At 38.9% G+C, this 21,548-nt stretch overlaps 1 long non-coding RNA gene across 2 annotated transcripts in view; it reads left to right on the top strand.

The window, feature by feature from the left end:
* The window catches only part of LOC134472528 (uncharacterized), a 57,323-nt gene that overhangs the window by 8,040 nt on the left and 27,735 nt on the right, over positions 1–21,548 (top strand). Inside the window, exons 1-4 of one of the 2 annotated variants that reach the window (XR_010042392.1) lie at positions 3,514–4,546; positions 4,791–4,928; positions 13,918–14,060; positions 17,127–17,279. This is a non-coding gene — a long non-coding RNA (uncharacterized LOC134472528). Of the gene's footprint in view, positions 1–3,513; positions 4,547–4,790; positions 4,929–13,917; positions 14,061–17,126; positions 17,280–21,548 lie in introns of those variants that run through there. The other variant, XR_010042393.1, reaches the window with a different exon arrangement.

Genomic DNA, 21,548 nt, shown 5'->3' with positions numbered 1-21,548 from the left:
TCAGTCTCACACTTATCTTGGATAGCCAGGCCAGTGTGGCCCATTCATTCTTAATAGTCTTTTAGAGACAAATGTAACAGTTGATTCTGCCACTATTTCTGATGGGCATTTGATGATACCCAGTTGTCTTAGTAGCTGGTATATTTCTAAGAAGTTATGGAAGCAGGGAGATCTGTTTCAGATGTGTAAGGGATAAATGATGGAGCAAAGTAAAACGGAGTAGGGATAAAAGGAATGGAAAAAAGATTGAAGAAAACAGGTTTTGCAAGTAGGAAATGGACAAAATGAGTAAAGAATTAAGATGTATTATGCACATGTACCAGCCCACCACACTAAAGATAATCATTATGTATGAGCAAAATTAGAAATTATGCATTTTTCCAGATTATCTAGTCTGCTGATATATAATGGTCCATAGCACTCTCATAATCCTTTAGTTTCTGTGGTTTTACTTTTTAATCTTAAGAAAGTTTCCATCTGTTTCTAGCTTTCTAAATTTTGTCTCTAGTTTTTGATTTTGTCAAATGTTTTGTGCTATGTCTGTTGAGCTAATCATATTTGTGTCTTTAGTTTCTAATGTCAGTTATACAGCTTTATATTTTTAATATTAAAGCACCATTTTTATAGACATCACTTATGCACAATGTAGTTACAGTTTTATGCATGACTAGAGTGGCTTCACTAAACTTTTATTTATCATTTTCATATCTATGCTAAGAGGAGGTGTGCTCTGTTCTTTTCCTTTCTCATAATGTCCTTTTCCATATTTAATGTCAAGGTTATACAGGCTTTGAAAAACATACTGGATGTTCTCTACTTTTACATTCTTGGGGAAGAATTTGTAAGAATTCAAATGTGGATTTTAAGAATTCATGACAGAATCTAGCCAAATGGGAAGGTCCTTGTGCAGCGATTTTAAATGGCATAAAATCTTTAATAGAGAATTACTAAGATTTTCCTTTTTTGTGTCAGATTTTGATATGATATAGGGTATATCATTTGGAAATTTCAGTGATATTTAGAATTTATTTGTAATATGGGAATAATCTAATCAATACTATAGTTACAAAAATTTCTTGGTGAGATTTAGCATTCGAGCTTCATTTTAAAAATTATAGTACCGATGCTGCTGAAGCAAAGAGTGCCTTAAAAATTATAGAGACATATAGTATAAGACATTGCTTATATTTATTTAAAAATGTAAACCTTTGCAAACATGCCTACTGTAAATATCATAACTCACATGGGTGTTTTAACATATTAAAGATAATATGTAATATTACCTTATCACATTTATTCAATATGCTACTAAAACTCTTAAAACATAAAATTGGGTATAAGTCCGAAATAAATTCCCAAGGATTTAAAGGTAGAAAAATGATGTTTCTGTCTATGATCATTAAATTTTGTGATGACACACATTCAAAAAACATAAAAATTGTTATTAGCATTAATTATTGAATGTAGAAGTTCTGTGGAAATATTATTACCTAAAATTCACAAAATTTATATTTCTGTACATTGGTAGTAAACAGAAAATAGATCATTTTTAATGTATTATTTCTAACAGAACATATTAATAATTAAGAAACTAATTTACCAATGTGTGCACAAATTCTTGGAAAAAATTTAAATGTAAAATATTCTTTGAATAAATGTAAAGATATATCATGTTTATTGGGAAGAATATTGAGAAACTTATTGTAGACATAACCAGTTCAAAATTAATTTGTGTTACAAGTTCTTGATCTTTTAATTTGCATGAATTTTAAAGTCTTCAAAATCATTTAAAATCTCAGCATTTTGGGGCATTGCATCTCTTTTTTTTTTCCCCTTTCCCTTTTTATGGGTACCAGGGATTGAACTCACGACTGCCTGCTTGCAAGACAGGCACTTATGCCACTGAGCTAAATCCCCGGCATTGCATCTCTTAATATGTAACAAAATAGAGAACCTAGAAATAAACCACACTTACAGCTATGTGATTGTTTTCCAAAATACAACACTGGGAAAGACATTCTTTCCAAGAAATGGTGCTGGGAAACCGGATGTCCACATATAGAAGAATGAAACTACCCTCTACGTAGCTACCTATAAATGTCAAATTTTAGATGGATTAAAAACATTAGTGTAAAATTGAAAAAGGGAGAAAACTGGGAAATACTCTGTGACGTTGTTCTGACCAAGGACTTTTGGACAAATGCATAAAAGCACAGGAAGCAAAAGAAAAAAAAGACAAATAGAATTATGTCCAGTTACAACCTTGCTAACAACAAAGGAAACAATGGAAAGAAGAGACAACCTAGAATGTAGGAAAAATAATTGTAAACTATTCATCTCACAGAAAGTTAATATCCAGAATCTATAAAGAATCCCAAATTCTCAGCAGCAAAATCCCAAAGAATTCACTGAAAAAAGAGGAGAGAATATGAACAGGTATTTTTAGAATGAAACTACATAAATGACTTAAGTATGAAAACAAAATGACAGGAATCTTAAAGGAAATGCAAACTGAAACCAGAATGAGATTATTGCAACAAGAAAAGATAAAATGGATAAACGCTAGCAAAGATGTGGAGAAAGTGGAACTCACACATTGTTAACACATGTCAATTAACCAACATGAAAAACCTTTATGGAGTTTCCTCAAAAAATTAAAAGTAAATTGACTATATGACTCAGCAATACCACTGCTGGATACACATCCGAAGGAAATTAAATCAGCTGATCAAAGCTGTCTTCGTTTTTATGTTTGCCTTGCACTACCCACAACTACCAAGATATTGCACCAACTGGCCTGCCCAGTTACGGGTAAGAGAATGGTACACACGATGACACAGTATTGAGGCACACAAATGATGAAATCCTATCAATTGTGGCCTCATCTGTGGGCAGATAGGGCACAATCTTTAGTAAGACAACCCAGGCACAGCAAGGCGAATAGTCATGATTTCCTCTGGGTGGAATCTAAAAAAGCTTAGTTCACAGGAGTAGAAAGCAAAGAAGTGCTACGAACAACCGCTGGAGCATGAAGGAGATGGGAGAGAAGGGAAGGACAGTGCTTATCAGATATAAAGTCACATTTTTTTTTTTTTTTGTACTGAGAATTGAACTCAAGACCTTGCATTGCCAAGCACGTGTTTTGTCGCTGAGCTGTATCCCTGGTCCCTAAGACAAAGCAATCTAAAATGAATTTTTAGCATGTTGTGAATCACAGAAATTACCCCGATTTCAATCTCCAATGACTTTGTTTTAGTTGAAGTGTCCAAAGAGAATGCATTTTGTAGCCACGATTTCATAAAGAAGTTTGAATATTTTTTACAATGTTTTAGGACAGCTGCTATATAGCTCTTTGATACTATTTTTGGAACTGCTGATTTACATAGTTGAACTCCTGCCCTAGTTACTTTTTACTCCTTGCAGGGACAAAACACCTGATACCCAAAGTAAAGGGAGGAAAAGTTTGTTTCTTATAGTTCTTGGAGGTTTCAGTCCCTACTCAGTTGGCTCCGAGGCTGGGTGGCAGGACTGAATGCAGTTCATGGTGGCTGCAAACAGCAAGGCAGGAAACTGCAAGAGAGAGAGGCAGCCTCCTTCCCACCGTTACATCACCTCCTGGCTCCACCCCTGGGCGGGTGTAGCACTCACACCGGGCTTCCCGTTTTTTTGTTTTTTTTGTTTTTTTTTTTTTTTTTTGTCTTTTTCATTTTTTTTATCGGTACCGGGGATCGAACTCACGACCACCTGCTTGCAAGGCAGGTGCTTATGCCGATGAGCTAAACCCCCAGCCCCTTCCTGCTCTTAATGTCCAGGTTAACAAACTCACTCATCAGACAGCGAGCGCTCACGTCACGTCTAAGCGGAACTTCAATGATCACTGAGTTTGTCCTGGTTTCAAAAGCAAGAAAATCAGTCAGCAGCGTCTCCGGCCGCTACTGCCTGGCTGCCGTTTCCTCCTCTCCTGCAGCTTTACCACGTTCTTTCAGAACAGAACAGAGGTGTGAGCATCTATAGCACAGCGTCTACAGGCTTTAAAAGGTTGGACAGATATTCGGGAAATTAACTCGAGGTTAATATAATTCCACCTGGTCAGTAGCTCTGTGATTGAATATTTGGGGCGAAATTCTGCTTTCTCTGGATGACGCAGAAACACAGCTGGGACCCAGGCGCTCTCCCAGGACCGCCCCTACCTGGCCCTGGCTCTCTCCCATCACTGCACCCTCCGTGTCTGCAGCCCCTTGAGAAAGCTGTGAAGGACGGGTCACCCGGAAGGGCCTGGGAACGGAGCTCCCACCTCTCCTGAGGACTTTTCTTTCCGCTTGTATGCATGCACGGGTGTATGCATTTATTTACTCAGAGCTGACTGGAAGCATCAAGGAGGCCACGTCTTCCATCACACTGGGGAAAATACTTGGCTGACCGTTGGGCTCTGCTGCTGGCTTAGGAATTGTCTGAAGGACTCACCTGGGGACCAAGGGACTAAAGACTGCCTTTTGCTGAAGAGCTCACCTGCACCAAAAGCACACAGCGCCTCCTAACGGCTAAGGTCAGCACTGCAACCCAAGGGTTCTTTGAATCCGTGGTCACCAGTTTGTGGGTTCTCCCACAGGGAAGCCTTCATTGTACGCGAGTGTGGCCTAAGGCTGTGGCATAAAGATGATGGCTCTGTGGGTCCGCATACCTGACATTTACCTCTGCCCTGCTATTTCTGGGCACACAACTGTAGGGAAACCACTTAATCACTATGTACTTACGTTTTCTGTGTAACCTAGCAGCATTTTCTTCTCCAGGGTTCTAGGGATTGGATTGGGTAAAATAACCTAGACAATCATCTCGGTCCACAAATGTGTTTCCAAACTTCCCGTCTGCAACATCTGACGAGTTCATAGCCAAGTGTTCTGTTAGAAGGGAAAGGGCCCAGACTCCAGGTAAGTGACTGGCTCACGCCCCCAGCCCCCCATCAGCGCGGCACCCTGGGGAGCACAGGGGACAAGTTCCGGGCCTTGGAGGGGTGGGGCAGGCCTACTCAGGTTTGTACAGGACTTTTGTGATAGCTTTTCCACATACAAAAGCCTTCTACCTACGCCCTGAGCCTGGCACAGGCCTCATACCCCAGGCCAGCACCCTGTAACTGGGCCTTGGTTCTTTACTTCCCTGAAGCTGACCCTGTGAAAGAGCCATCTGAACATGAATGCTTTGCCGGGCCTAAGGCCACGCCCCTCCCCCCGCGGTGACCACTTCCAGCGCCAAGCAAGCATGTCAAGCTGGGACATAGCCAGACATGGTGTGACGTGGCATGACCTGTGATGTGGCGGCCTGTGCAGCCTGCGGGGTTGGGAAGTCACTTGAGGCACACTGCCTGCCTGCTAAACAAGGAGTGCTAGTGCGGGTGCTGGTGTGAGTGTGAAGCCAAGGTAAGGGATGGCTTGCCTGCCGCTCAGCTAATCTTGGGAGAGTCTCAGGGTGGGTTAGGGGTTGCTGTATAAAATGCTTTCCCATTCTGTGGCTTTTCTTTTTCACTCCATTGGTGTTTTATTTTGAGGTGCAAAACCTTGCAATAGTTTAAAATGCCAGTTGATTCTTTGAAGTGTTTCCTGTGCAGTTTGCATTTTGTTCATGTATTTTCTGCCTACACCTATGTCTCCAAGATTTCTACCTACCTAGATTTCCAGTAGATTTAGTGTTTGTATTTTAATATGTAGGTCTTTGCTCCATTTTGAATTTAGTTTAGTGCACGGCGATAGGCATGGGTATAGTATCAGTTGTTGGCTTGTGAAAAGCCAGTTTTTCCAACACCATCTATTAAAGAGGCTATCTGTTTTCCGGTCGACATGTTTAGCCCTTTATCAAATATTAGGTCACTGAGTGCCTTTGTAGTTGTGTTTGTATGTTCTAATCTTTTCCATTGAGCCTAGGCCTATTTATTTTCCAGTACCATACTGATTTTTTCACTGAGGCTTTGTAAAATAGTTTCAGGTCAGGAATTGAGATACCTCCTGCCTTGCCTTTTTTGCCCAGAATTGCCTTTGCTATTCTAAGTCTCTTCTGTTCCCCTGCCTTGCCCTTTTTTCCCTGGATTGTGCTTTTGGTATTCTAAGTCTTTCCTGCTCTCATATGAATTTTAGGGTCAGTTTTACTTCTTCTGCAAGGATACTGCTTGTATTTGAAGTTTGATTTTGTGAAAGCTAAATAACAGTTTTACAGGTATGGTTACCTCTTTGACTAAAGTAGTTCTATGTGTTCAGAAACGGGATAACTTTCCAATTCTAGATATTCAATTTTATCTCCCTTATTAGAGTGTTGTTTATTATATGGAGATCATTCACTTTCTTGTTGAGATTAATTTCTGGGTGTTTCATTTCTTGATGCCATGTAGAAAGGTACTACTTTTCTAATTTGTCTATTGGTATTCATGAATGCTGTTGATCTTTGAGTGTTGTGTCTATGTCCTGGTACTCCTATGAATGTAATTGCTACTTTTATGGACCTATTGCTGGAATTGAAGGAATCTTCTGTGTAGTGTGTGACGTCCTCAGTAAATAATGATACATTAACTTCTTTTCTTACCCACATCCTGTTTATTTCTGTCTCATGCCGTTGTTTTGCCTAATGGTTCAATATGTTTCAGTATCGAAGGAGCCTGGAGATAGTGAACATGAGTTCCTCATGTTTAGGGAAAACTTTCAGCTAAGGTATGATGTTGACTGTTGGTTTGTGACTGATAGTTTTCCAAGTTGAGATAACTATATTGTGTACCTGTATTTTCAAGGCTTTTAAAAATAAACCTTATAAATGTGTATTACACTTTTTGAAAGTTTTTTTCTGAATTGATTGAGAAGATCATGTGATTTCTCTCCTTAATTTTATTTATGTGATGTGTTTCCCTTATTGATTTGCATATGCTGAACCATTTCTCCATCCTTGCAATGAATTTTATTTCATCATGGAGTATAAGCTTACTGATTTGCTGCATTCTGTTTGCCAGTATTTTATTCAGGATCACTGCATCTGTGTTCATGTGAAAGAGATTGTCCTGTAATGCTTGTTTTTGTTGGGTCCTTTTCTGGTTTTTGAATGAGGTTAAATCTAGGTATTCCCTTTCAATTCATTGAAGTGTCTGAGGGGTGTTGGAACTAGATCTTTTGTATTGTTCTTATTCAACTTGACTGAGTCTTCTTTCTTGAACTGTGGTTATATATGTGAATTTACCCACTTTTTTTGAATTCCTATTTTATTAAAATAGAGGTCTTGAAAACATTCACAAGTGATCCTGTAGCTGTGGGCAAAAACAATTGTGATTTTACCTTTTACATTTCTATTGGCATACATTTGGGAAAAATTTCTTTATTTTGTTAAAAATGGCTTAGAGTTTGTCTAGTTTGTTGAACCTTTCAAAGAATCTGTTCTTTGATTCGTTCAGAGTTCCTAGTGAATTTTGTTTTGTTTTCATTGATTTCTGATCTTTAGAGTTGTTCTCCTGGTACTAGTTTTGGGACTGGTTTATTATTTTTAAAGAGTCTACCGTGCATCATTAGGTTATTTATTTGGGCTTGCTCTATTTTCCTGATGATAGAATTCATGTATAAACTCTTTTCTTTGTCATGCTTTCATAGTGTACCATGCATTGTAGTATGTTGGCATTATCACTGGATTGCAGGAATTGTCTAATTTCTTAAGTAATTCATCTCTGGTACATTGATTATTCAAGAAGGTGCTGTTTAATTTCCATATGTTTACATAATTTCTGGGCTTTCTTTAGCCTCAGTTTTCTAGTTATTTTGCATTGTATATGTCTGATAAATACACTAGGTAGATTAAATTCCTTTCCATTTACTTAAGCATGCTTAATTTGCTAGTATGTGATCCGTTTTAGAGAAGCTTCAGTATGCTGCTGGGAAGAAAGTGTATTCTATTTATTTTGAGTGGACTACTCTGTAGAAAGTTTTCTGGCATCCTAACAGGGCGTATCTTTTATGCCATGTGTGCTTTCTTTTGATTTTCACTTCTTTCAGTCATTCTCAGTTAGTCTTCATTACATCATCTATGAATTGTTCTATCCTTAATGTTCTCTTTATTAAAGGAGCTGAGCTTTAAGCTGATCTTTCACAGCTTCACTGTCTTCTAGTTCTGAAATTCTAGCCTCACATTGGTGACTTCTGTGCCCATATTTTCACTATGGTTTTTAAACTCTTACATTTCTGCTTGAAAGCTTTTCTGGCCTCCAGTCTTTAGTAAACTGCTTTTTATGGTTTATATCTTTTTTCTTTTAGCTCATCTAGGGCTTTGTTACGGTCTTCTGAATGTACCTGCATCTTTGTGGTTATGATTCCAATTGTCTTATAAGTGGTATCTTCTTTGATCCTGCTGAGCCCTTTGTAGTGTTTTGTAATCTTCTCTGCTATCCTTTTGAGTGTTTATCTTTAGTTGTTATGCTCCTCTGTACTTACCGCCCTGGATAGATTTTGAGTGTATCAGGAGTTCTGAGAGGCATTTTGTTTCAAGTTTCTGTTGTTTTTATGTATGCTTAGATTTGTAGATAATTTATCATCTGAAGACTTTCCTGCTATTATAGAGAACTCATTAGTTTCTACTCAGTGACACATTTTGGAGTGACAATTACCATATTTACCACAATCCAAAGGTTTGATTGCCTCAGTTAATTTTCAAGGGGAAGATTCTGTATAGTAAGGTCGGGAATGAAGTTCTCTGGAATTTGCCTCTAGTACTTTTTTAAAAATTTATTTACAGAAAAATGAAGTAAACAAGTAAACAAGTAAACAAGACAAAAGAGAAAAAAGTAGAATCAATGCAGAGTTTCAACGAATAATATAAACAATCAGAAGATAGCAGTTGATACGTTACATGTTATAATCTTAGAAATAGCTATTCAAGTTACAAAATCAAAGCATAAAATGTGGACACTCAAGCATTGACAGTGTGCACCATACTGTTCAGTGATATAATGGACAACCAGGGCATCTATCCTACACACCTGAACATCTATATAGTTATATCATTTAGAACACTTTCCTTTCATTTTAACAATTTCTGTTTTGTACTTTGGATCTTTTATCTTTTATCTTTCAGGTTTTATAGTTTTCTTTTTTTTACATTAAGAGAGAATGTGATATTTAAAAATGTGGGACTTACTTCCCTTCTGAGAATAGTCTCAAGTTGCCACCGTTTTCCTTTAAAGATCTCAAGATTATCCTTCTATACAGCTGAGTAGTATTCCATTGTATAAAAATACCACATCTTTTTCATCCATTCTGTGTTTGATGGGCATTGTGTTGGTTTCCCAGGTTTAACTATTACAAATGTTGTTGCTATAAACATAGGTGCACATATATCAGGTGTGGCATGAGCTTTTCAGTTTTTCTGGGAAAATACCCAGGATCCGAATAGCTGGGTTGAATGGAACCTCTAATCCCAGTTTGCTAAGGAATCTTCCTATTGTTTTACATAGTGGCTACACCAGTCTACACTCCCATCAGCAATGTGGAAGTGTTCCTTTTCACCCAGTGCCCTGCCAACATTTTACCCAGTGCCTTGCCAACATTTGTTATCAGTTGTTTGCTTGATGGAAGCCATTCTTTCCAGAGTGAGATGTAATCTTAGTGCTATTTTGAATTGCATTTCTGGAATGACCAGTGATGGTGAACACTTGTTCATGCATTTACTTGCCATTTGTATATCTCCATCTGTGAAATGTGTGATCATCACAGATGCTCTTTTTTAAAAAAGGGCTTTGAATTTGGGGTCTTGATGTTTTTCAATTCTTTATATACTCTGGATATAAGTCCACTGTGTAAAGGATTGTAGGTTAAAATTCTTTCACATTCTCTGGACTTTCTTTTCACGTTGTTGGTGATTTCTTTTTAAGTCCAAAAGCTATTTAATTAGACATGATCCCAGTTGTTGATTCTTTGAAGTATTTCTCCTGCGGTTTTAATTTTGTTCATGTATTCCCAGACATCTTGGCCTGGCTGGTCCTTGCCCCCTCCTTTTAGGAACTCGGTATGGCAATCTCATTTTCAAGATGATTTAGCAAGAGTGATGCTGCTTGATAAACATTTGGACTTCAGGGAACTCTCACTGGGTCTGAGTTCCATCTGTGAATGGAAACTAAATAGTGATATCTGAGGCTCCTCCTCATCTGCACTCTCGGGTCCCTCAGGGACTGTGTTCTGTGGGTGACACTAGGTGAGTTACTTAGGTGATACTAAGAGCTGGGCTCTTAGTACTGGATTGATGACAGAGAAAGACATTCAGTCACCCTTGTCGAGTGGCCCATTCTTGCCCTGCCTTTGAAGGCTCCAATAGAAGATCTTCCCTTTGCAAATCTTCCCTCCCCTGGAGGCCTAGGATTGCAGGATAGGAGGGAATCCAGACACAGAACTAGACTCAGCAAGGGCAAGTGGCTCTGCCCTTCTTGCCTCCTGGACTGTGCTTTCCCTTGTGTGCAGGAATCCCCCCACCTCACCCTTCAATCTTGAATTTTCTATGTATTTTGTTTCTTCTGTAAACATTTCTCATGTAGTGATAATTCATGATCCATTTTGAAGGACCTGAGGTACTTGTTTAAATAATAGGGAAAAAAAACCCATAAAACTAGGTCTTTGTTGCAGGAGAATCTCAAGTTACCCCTGTCTCTATAATCGGATAATTCTGGAGGTTCTCAGGGATGTCTCATGTTTAGGGCAGGCAGAAGAGTTGAGATATGGTTCAGATTCTCAGTAGGCAGAAATCATTTTTACTTTATATTTTTTATTAGGTCATATTTACAGCACATGGTGATTGCATTCATTGTGGGGACTCGGTGCATGTACACAGCCAATCTCTGCTCCTCCCCTCTCCTCTCCTCCTCCTCCCTTTGTCTCTGTCGTCTTCCCTTTTGCAAAAGTTCTTTCTCCTATTTCCTATTCTCCACCTTTTACTTAACTCTCGGTTCATGTGAGGCTGCAGCAGAGAAGCCATAGCAGACTTAGCAAAGATGCTGTATCCAAAAGTCACTGAGAGTTTATTTTATTTATCAATAAACGTTGCAGTTGCTCAAACATCAGTCTGGGTTGTGAGAGGTCAACAACAGTGTTTGTGGTGGATTTTATTGTAACTTTGTCCTCAAGCTTTGGTAGATTGACATCTTGACAGCTGTTACTTGTTTATCACAGTGCTTTAATTTGTAAATAAAGATAAGGTTAAAACCTAAAAGTTCTATAAATGCTAGTCAGGAAAATTTCTTCTCAACTTGTGTTTTTTTCCCTTGGGAAAGTGCTGAATTTAACCAGACATTTGGATACTTTACCAGGCTCTCCAGTTACTTATGACATGCTTCCCTACTGTATTTCTAATCAGTAGTTCTACTGATTAAAAATAAATTTGAGATTAGATGTCGGCAGGTGCATGGTGGTGATTGCTAACCTCATGAGAGTATTTTGTCTTCTTCACTGGTAAACTTTTTTCCTTCCATGAAATTCACAGCCCTAAGAAAGGTAAAGCAATGTCTTTTTTGTATTTCATATTTCTCACAACTTATGTCATTCAGTCCCGTGTTGGAGTTGCAGGTGGTGTGGGCGGAATGCAGGTGTTTGGATCACTATCTACAACTCCCCCTGAAGTCCTGCCAATGGGAATGGGTGGGAAGAAGCCAGGGTCAGGGTTTTTAACAGATTGGTCTCTCCCTCACTCAAACCACCCCTGCAGAAATATATATCTAGGAACCCTATTTTTAAAGATGAACGAAAATCCTTGCAAAAACATGCTTTTCTTCAGCTCACATTCTCCTAGAATTAGAGATTTATATTATTTCTAGCATTTTTCTGTGCTCACCATTACTCTCAGTTATATGTATTTTATATTTAATTTAATTTAATTATTTTTGTCTTTTTGAGACAGAGTCGCCTTATACAGTTCAGGTAGCTTGAGCTTCGTTTGTAGCCTAGGCTAGTCTTGAACTCCCAAGATTTCTCTTGCTTCTGCCTTTTGAGTGCTGGGATTACAGACATGCATCACCACACCCAGCTGTATGTATGCATTTTAGACATTTTACAACTGTCATCTTTAGGGGTGACTTTGCAAAATGATAAAATGAATGGTAGATCAACAGGAGAGGGATTTCCTATAAAGTGATAAAAGGTACTATATTTAAAACATATTTAATCATGTCCCCTGAGAGCAAAGACTCTTTTACTTCTCTTCATCTCTCCTGTCCTCTGTGTCTCCCTGCATTTGCCAGGACTTAGGGTTAGGGTTAGGCTAGTGTTAGCGTTACGGGTTAGGTCAGGGTCAAAGTCAGTGTCAGGGTCCGGTTGGGTTAGACAGACCTGTGGGAGGGTGTGGGGTGGACGTCCCTGTTGTTCTTATGTTTTCAGGAAGAGTTGAGCCTCTCCCTTCCACTTCAGTCTTGCTTTTGTTCTCCACCAAAGTGAGAGTGTTTTCTCTTTCCTCACTGAGGGAAATTTCACCAGAAATTCCTGTTCTGTTTCAAGTGATGTGTTTTCTGCCCTGGTTCCTGTGATTGTGATATGTTTCTTCTGTGAACTTTTGATGGGATGGTTTGCAGTGTTGATAGAGTGCTCTACTATATTTGAACCCACACTTCAGCCTTGATTATGGTTATCCAAGCTCTCTGCGCTCTCTGTGCGAGGAGAGTCCTGCCCAGTACTACCCCTGTTCACTCCCTGCACCCCTGCTAGGTCAGCCTATTTCTGCCGTGGGGCCTTTACATATGCACTCCCTCCCTGGAACATTGTCTGTAGCTCTTTCCTGACTAGTGTGAATGCTTGCCTTAGTAAACATGGAAATTAAATCTAAAGCACAAATTTACAGAAAAATGTTTTAATCAGGATGTTAGGGATAAGGCAGGAAAGGCATCCAGCTTAAGAAGTTGAGGGGGCACAGTTGATAACTGGGGTGCAGACTGGCCTGCCCTCCCAGGTTGGCAGCTATGGGTCAGGATTGGCTGGTGGCCAGTGATGTCTGGTCTGGTGGCTTTGGAACCCTGGCTGATGGTTTTATTTCCAGGAAAGAGTTATCTCTGTCTGTTGGGGTCCCAGTCTGCAGGGTTCCACCGTTTCTGGAATCCAGGTGTCTGGAGAATTGGGACAGTGACTTGTGGCCCCTGGGGCAGCTGGATGTCCCCATGAAACTCTTATCTTGGTGTCGTCAGTCTCAAAGCTCGAGGGAGGCTGTTCGTTCAGGGCTGATCAATCCTGGATGGAGCTCCCAGGCAGACACTGCCTGCTGGTCCACAGAGCTCTGTGCCGGGCAAAGACATGATGGGACCCAGGGTTACAGAGACAGAGGATGAAGACCAGAGGTCGAGCTGTGTGATGCATTCCTCACTCTCCCAAGGGAACTGGTGGTTATTAGGAAGAAAGACTTCTTAGGCTCTGATGATTGCAGAAGGAAACACACATGGTGCGTTTTAGTGAGTGGCAGGCTAGTGCCCAGATGCCTGTCCCTGGGCCCCCTGAGATTCCTTCAATGCCGGGACTGCAAAGCTAGACGTTTCCCCCTTCGGGTCTCAGCGGCACCCTCAGAGGTGCTGGGCGCTCCAGGGCTTCTGATCTCATGTGTGACCCTCAACCAGCCCAATCTCTGCTGCTGAGGAGGCCCCTGTGCCTTCCTGGGGAGACTCAGCACCACGGACAGCGCACACCATGTGCCTGACTTAAGTAAATTGAAGACTGAAATATAACCATAAGAAAGGTCCAGGAAACTCACCCAAGTGGATCGCTAAGAATGGTTTTCCAGTTTAAACAGTGTCTTTTCTTCCCCAGGGATAGTTCCCGCTTTGGAGGAGGGGTGAGTCCTGGCCCTGTAGTAGCAGGCAGTTTGCTTTAGGGTTCCCAGAACCTGAGGCGGGGTAGGAGGAAGCTGAACCTGAGCAATCCCATTTGCTTGGGGTTTTTCTAGGTTCCAAATCACTGCTGCCTACAGGATGGTGGACAGCCTGGATTTCTTAGTGGAGATACAGGACCTAGCGGAGGACACTTAGGAGACAGCGGAGAAAGCCAAGCGCTTGCTGGAGCTCTGGAAGGAAAGTGCCCAGTCTTCAGGTAAGTGACTGGCTTATGCCTCCCTCTGCACCGTGGCACCTGGGGAGCACAAGGGAGAAGGTCCGGGGCCTTGGAGGCACGGGGCTGGCCCACTCAGGTCTGTGCAGGACATTTGTGACTGGGCCTTGGTACTTTACCTCCAGGAAGCTGACTCAGTGAAAGAGCCATCTGAACTGGAATGCTTTGTCTGGCCCAAGGCCATGCCCCTTCCCCTCCATGGTGACCCCACTTCCAGAGGCCTGGAGTGGGAGCAGCCTGCCATGACGTGGCATGCCATGACATGCCAGTGTGTGCAGCATGCGGGGGTTTGGAAGTCACGTGAGGTACACTGCCTGCCTGGTAAACAAGGAGTGCCAGTGCCAGTGCTGGTGTGAGTGCAAAGCCAAGGTAGGGGATGGCCTGCCGGCCTTTCAACTAATCTTGGGAGAGTCTCTGGGTGGGATAGGGGTTACTGAATAAAATGCTTTCCATTCTGTGGCTTTTCTTTTTCTCTCCATTGGTGGTTTATTTTGAGGTGCAAAAACTTTCAATAATTTAAAATGCCAGTTGATTCTTTGAAGTGTTTCCTGTGCAGTTTGCATTTTGTTCATGTATTTTCTGCCTACCCCTGTGTCTCCAAGATTTCTACCAGTAGATTTAGTGTTTGTCTTTTAATATGTAGGTCTTTGCTCCAATTTTACTTTAGTTTAGTGCACGGCGTTAGGCATGGGTGTAGTTTCAGTTGTTGGCATGTGAAAAGCCAATTTTTCCAACAACATCTATTAAAGAAGCTATCCGTTTTCCAGTCGACATATTTAGCCCCGTGGTCAAATATTAGGTGGCTGAGTGTCTTTGTAGTTGTATTTGTATATTCGAATGTTTTCCATTGATCCTAGGCCTATTTCTTTTCCAGTACCATGCTGATTTTATCACTGAGGTTTTGTAATATAGTTTCAGGTCAGGAATTGAGATACCTCCTGCCTTGCCTTTTTTGCCCAGAATTGCCTTTACTATTCTAGGTCTCTTCCGTTCTCCTGCCTCGCCCTTCTTTTCCTGGATTGTGCTTTTGGTATTCTAAATCTTTCCTGCTCCCATATGAATTTTAGGGTCAGGTTTACTTCTTCTGTAAGGATACTGCTTGTATTTGAAGTTTGATTTTGTGAAAGCTAAATAACAGTTTTAAAAGTATGGTTACCTCTTTGACTAAAGTGGGTGTATGTGTTCAGAAACAGGATAAATTTTCAATGCTAGATATTCAATTTTATCTCTCTTATTAGAGTGTTGTTTATTATATGGAGATCATTCACTTTCAGGTTGAGATTAATTCCTATGTGTTTCATTTCTTGATGCCATGTAGAAAGGTACTACTTTTCTAATTTGTCTATTGGTATTCATGAATGCTGTTGATCTTTGAGTGTTGTGTCTATGTCCTGGTACTCCTCTGAATGTAATTGCTACTTTTATTGACCTATTGCTGGAGTTGAGGGAGTCTTCTGTGTAGTGGGTGATGTCCTCAGCAAATAATGATACATTAACTTCTTTTCTTATGCACATCCTGTTTATTTCTGTCTCATGCTGTTGCTTTGCCTAATGGTTCAATATGTTTCAATATGGAAGGAGACTGGAGATAGTAAACAAGGTTGAGTTCCTCATGTTCAGGGAAAACTTTCAGCTATAGTATGATGTTGACTGTTGGTTTGTGACTGATAGCTTTCCAGGTTGAGATAACTACATTGTGTAGCTGTATTTTCAAGGCTTTTAAAAATAAACCTTATAAGTGTGTATTAAACTTTTTGAAAGATTTTTTCTGAATTGAGATGATCATGTGATTTCTCTCTTTGCTTTTATTTATGTGATGTGTTTCCCTCATTGATTTGCATATGCTGAACCATTTCTCCATCTTTGGAATGAAATTTATTTCGTCATGGAGTATAAACTTACTGATTTGCTGCATTCTGTTAGCCAGTATTTTATTGAGGATCACTGGATCTGTGTTAATGTGAAAGAGATTGTCCTGTATTGCTTGTTTTGGTTGGGTCCTTTTCTGGTTTTTGAATCAGGTTAATGCTTAGTTCCAGGAATGAATCCGGGTATTCCCTTTCAAGTTCATTGAAGAGGCTTAGGAGTGTTGGAAGTAGATGTTTTCTATTGTTCTTATAAAACTTTACTGAGTGTTCTTTTTTGAACTGAGTTATATATATATATATATATATATATATATATATATATATATGAATTTACCCACTTTTTCTGAATTCCTAATTCATTAAAATAGAGGTCTTGAAAAGATTCACAACTGATCATGTAACTTTGGGCAGAAACGATTGTGATTTTACCTTTTACAGTTCTGTTAGCATACATTTGGGAAAAAGTTTCCTTATTTTGTTAAAAATGGCTTAGAGTTTGTTTAGTTTATTGAACCTTTCAAGGAATCTGTTCTTTGATTCCTTCACAGAGTACCTAGTCAATTTTGTTTTTATTTCATTAACTTCTGAAGTTTAGAGTTTTCTTCCTGGTCCTAGTTTTGGGACTGTTTTATAATTTTTTAAGAGTCTAACCATGCATCATTAGGTTTTTTATTTGGACTTACTCTATTTTCCTGATCGAGTGTTTTATAATTCATTAATCCCAGTCCTGGGATTCTCATCTTCAAGACCAAATCACCTTCCAAATGCTCCACTTCCTCATGCCAGCACAATGAGTGCTGGATTTCAATGTGATGAACTTGGGAGGGAGCACAAATATTTTCTTTTTTACCGTACTTTCTAAGCAGTGGGTGTGGATATTCAGCATTGTCAGTCATATTTGGCTAAATTTCAAAGTACATAAATATTAGTATAAAGTTTTCATGAGAAAAGCCGATATATAATATTTATACTTAGATCCTTTACTCATTAAAGATAGAAATCATTGACTTGGTACTTTGATTGTAATTTTGAATAAATTACTAAAGCCCATAGTCTGCTAGAAAAGTACATTTTTCCTAGTCGATAGCTTCTTGTTGAAATGCAAAATACAGTTACTGCTTAATAAGTGTCAGCTGTGAGGTGAGCTGTTGTAAAATTCATGTGCTTTTCCACTGTACAGGCTTCGGTCACAAGGAGCACATTGAATGGTAGGAAGGAACAACTTCAGGCTGAAGAAAGTGATAAGAAAAAATGGGATTTCCTGCAGTTGGCTGAATCATGGACTCCAAATGACAGTTTTGAAGAGCTCAAGAGAGAAGTTTTGTTCACTCATGTAAGATGATATGACTTGTTCTTTTTCACTTAACACACTGAAATTATAACTGTAACATATGGTTTAAAATTTTTTATCCTGTTGGCACATTTTAGATATACATATTGATAACATTTATCGTAGGTAGTACATATCTGTACATGATGTATCATCTTCTTTTTTTCTCATTTTCCCCTCCTCTCCTTTGAATCCCTCTTCTCTTCCTTATTTGCAAATCATTTTTTTCTTTTTTTGCTAGTCCACACAGACACATGAGGTAAAACTCTTTGTCCATTTAAGATAAGAGTTTTATTTTATTTATTTTTTGGCACCAGGGATCAAACTCACAGCCTTGCATTTACCAGGCAATGTCTTGAGCCACTGAGCTAAATTCCCAGCCCATGAATATAATTTTAAAGTAAATTATTTACTAAAGCAAATGAAACTCAAAGTCCAAAGTAAATGGAGGAGAAAAAAAATTTCCAACATTGTAAGGAAAGTAACTTTTTCGCAGCATATTTTCCCATCCCATAATTGAGCTGGCCTATTTAGGAGCCAGTCACCAGTGTCCCTGCCTCAGATTCAGTTAGTTTGTTTATATAACCTTCCTTTCTTGAACTCCTGGATATGCATCCATCTAAGTGGCCATGATAGCTTGTCTGCTGTAAAAAAAAAAAGTATCATGTATTTGGGAAGGAGAACTTCTCAGCAGAACAACTGAAATTTTAAAATACGCTTTAAATACCCATAGTTTGCATTTTTTATTAAATGCCAACATTGTATGAAATGCTTGCCTTGTTATAAGATAGAAAGTTCAAATAAAATTTGTTTTATGCATATGAAAAGTAATCTTTTTCTCCACTAGTCTAGTAGTTGAGTTGAATAAATGGTAACAGTGAAAAGAAATTGATCATGGGTCTAAATGAAGTCAAAATCTATTTTGTCCAAAATCCTTTTTTTCTGAATGTGCTGAAGGACTGGTATCTTAGGGCCAGTACATCATAAATTGGAGTATTTGTTCAATATGTACTGTAGAAAATCAAACTGCTCTATAAATTTTTTTGTATCAGGATCAAACTTACAATGTTGCGCTTGCCAGCAAGCACTTACACAACTGAGCTAAAACCCTGGCCCATGTCTAATTATTCCATAGTCAGCATAAAGGCTAATAATGGCAAGAAAGTATCCTATTTTGATAGAGACATAAACATTTAATAATCATAGCTTATATCACATTGTATTATTATTAGACTTTTTTTACCTTTACAATTCCAGTAATAATCAACATATATTATATTGGTAGTTATTCCATGTAGCCACTGTGATAAGCCCTTAATATTCATAACCTTATTTAACCTTCACAGCAACTCTAAAAGAAAGATACTGTTACCATGCCTCACCAAAGCTCAAAAAGTTTACATAATCTGCCCAAGTTCACACAACCAATAAATGACAAATCCGAAATTTGAACTCAGTACTTTCTGCTATCTTCTCTGCTCTCATACTCTTGCAAAATATACTGTATGCATTAGAGTTAGCTTGCCATGACCCCGCAGTAAATACTTGTGAAACATACAGATATTAAAACATTTCAGTTTTATTTAGCTTGTGCTTATTGGACATATACTTTTTACACAGAGCAAAGGTTATATAAATATATATTAAGATTATATGCAGTACAAATCAAAACCATGTGGAGATGCCATTTCATACCCACTAGGATGACTAAAATTTTAAAAAATAAGTATTGGTGATGATGTAAAGAAATGAGCAGTTATAGTGCGCTAGTAAGAGTGTAAAATACTGCAAAATACTTCATTTTGAAAAACAATGCTGACAACTCCTCTAAATGTTAAACATACACATAGTTACCATAAGACTTAGCAATTCTAATCCCAAGAGAACTGAAAGCATGTCCACACAAAAAGATGCACGTGAATATCATGGCGGTATGATTTATAATTGTCAAAAAATTAAACAATCCCAGCGTCCATAAATTAAAAGGATAAACAAAATGTGGCTTAACAACACAATGGAATATTCTTTGACCTTAAAAAGGATGCAAGGGCCTGAAAATACTAATGTTAGAGAAAGTAGCCCAAAACAAAGACTACATATTGAATGTTACCATTTATATGAATTGTCCAGAACAGGCATATCTGTAGAGAAATGTACTGGCTTCCAGGGGCTTAGGAGAGGTATGGATAAGAAATGGCCACCTAGTGAATATGAGGTTTCTGTTTGAAGGTATTAAAAATGTTCTATAATTAAACAATAGTGATGGTTGCACAACTCTGACTAAACCAAAAATCACTGAGTTGCACATTTGAAAAGGGTGAATTTATGGTAAATAAGTTATATCTCAAGACCTTTTTTTCTTAAGATTACATGCAAGCATATGAGAATGTAAAGATGAAGACTTTCCTTTGGAGCTACAGAGAATTGTTAACAACTTACTTTATAGTAATATGATAGATGTGAAAATTGAGATATATAAACCAGGCTCTTGGAATTCAGTACAGAATAAATAACCACTTGTGAGTATTTGGGGAACTTTCCCTTAGGAAAATCTGAGTTAGATTTTGAAGGATTAGTTCCAAATAGGTAGATCCTATTTCAAGCTGAAGGAATACCGATAGCGCCCTCGAAATCATGAACAGATACAATTTGTTCTAGGAATGGTAAATCCATATGAATGGGTAGATTTAGAGCACATAGGAGTGAGTCAAAGGAGAGTAAGCCTAAAACCTCTGCACTAACCAGATGGAGAGAAGCCCACATATGCCATGCCAAAAAGTGTGGCTTTATCCTGGAAGTAGTGTCATTGGAGGTTTTGAAAGAAGACAAATGACATTATGGGATTTGTTTCAAATATAATCCTAATGGCAGTGTGGGAAGAGTAGGTGGAGAGTTTCTTGGAGGCATGTAGTTTGAGGGAATAGATTATTTTTTCCCATCCACAGTTTCTGACTATTAGGAAGGGGATTTCCTGTCTTTCCACTGTCAGGCTTTCTCCTCCTCAATTTTTCAGGCCCAATTAACTTGGTAGAGCCACCAGGGTTCCAGGCAGTGGATCACAGTAACCTCCCCGCCCCAAGCTGTTCCTCTCCTCTGCCTGCTGCATCTTCCATGGGCGCAATCAAAGCCTACTTTTGCAGGCCCCTCCCCCTCCTTTTGTACCACATGATAGTGAGAAATTGGAGGACTCATTTTGGCCTTAAGTATTATCTGGGTTCTTTTCATATACCTTTGACCAAAATTTTACTTTGGTACCATTAGGCACTCACAGGACTGTTAACAAAGCCAGTTTCTTTTTATTTAGGAGGCTACACTAAATTTTAACCTAAGCCCCCAACAACAGAAGAATCAACAGAGTAAAAGAGAAAATTTACATCCATTTGAGAGGCAGGATCAATAAAATGAGAGCTAGGTGGAATTTTGTCTTATAGCAGCATGTGCAGAAAAAGTAGATTGAGCAAGGTATTGAAGGAAAATGCCTGAGCCAAAGGCATGCAGTTAAATAAGAAGAGGGCACTGAAGCAGTGGGAAGAGATCCAATTTAGGTCTAAAATTGGTCCTTAACGTGGTAAGCAGTGGAGACCCAAGAGACAGTGATAATAGGAGAGAAGTGGCTTAAGGATCGAGATAATGAGTTCACTTGGGAATCTCAACTGAGGTTGAGATGCCTCTGAACCTCACCTGATATCCCAGAGGAACTGGGAGGTCAGGCTTGGTGCTTAAAAGAGAGGCGGTACACAGGTATATACTAAATACCACTTATTTTAACATTGTGATTTACATTTTAGGGATTGATGTACTATTTAATATTTTGCTTTAAATTCTAGTTGTCTTTATCAGATGATACAGCTATTTTGGGAGATTTTTGCATGTGCTGATTTTGATGTCATTGTTTTGGTTGGTTGGTTGGTTTTTGGTAACTGGAATCTTACTCAGGATCTTGTGTTTGCTAAGGATGCACTGTGCTGGTATTTTATTTGTTTTTTGAGGTAGCGTCTTGTTATGGAGCCCAGGCAGGCCTTGAACTCACAACAATCCTCCTGCCTCAGTCTCCCAAGTGCAGGGATTACAAGCATGTGATACCATGCCTGGCCTTGATGTCATTGTTAAAAATATTTAATAACATTTTAATTTTACCATTTTATATTAACCAGAATGACATTTCATTTGATTTATTTTCTGTATGCCTGTAGGAAAAAGCTAGTTGCACCTAAAACTTGATCACTGTCAAAATTTTATTCAGCTACATGAGCATAGACATTTTACAGAAAA

Source organism: Cavia porcellus, unplaced genomic scaffold, assembly GCF_034190915.1.
Source record: "Cavia porcellus strain 051 isolate PalLab524CR breed Dunkin Hartley unplaced genomic scaffold, mCavPor4.1 scaffold_23, whole genome shotgun sequence".
Classification (NCBI taxonomy): domain Eukaryota; kingdom Metazoa; phylum Chordata; class Mammalia; order Rodentia; family Caviidae; genus Cavia; species Cavia porcellus.
The sequence above is the reverse complement of the archived record's forward strand: the minus strand, read 5'-3'. Positions and strand labels throughout refer to the sequence as shown.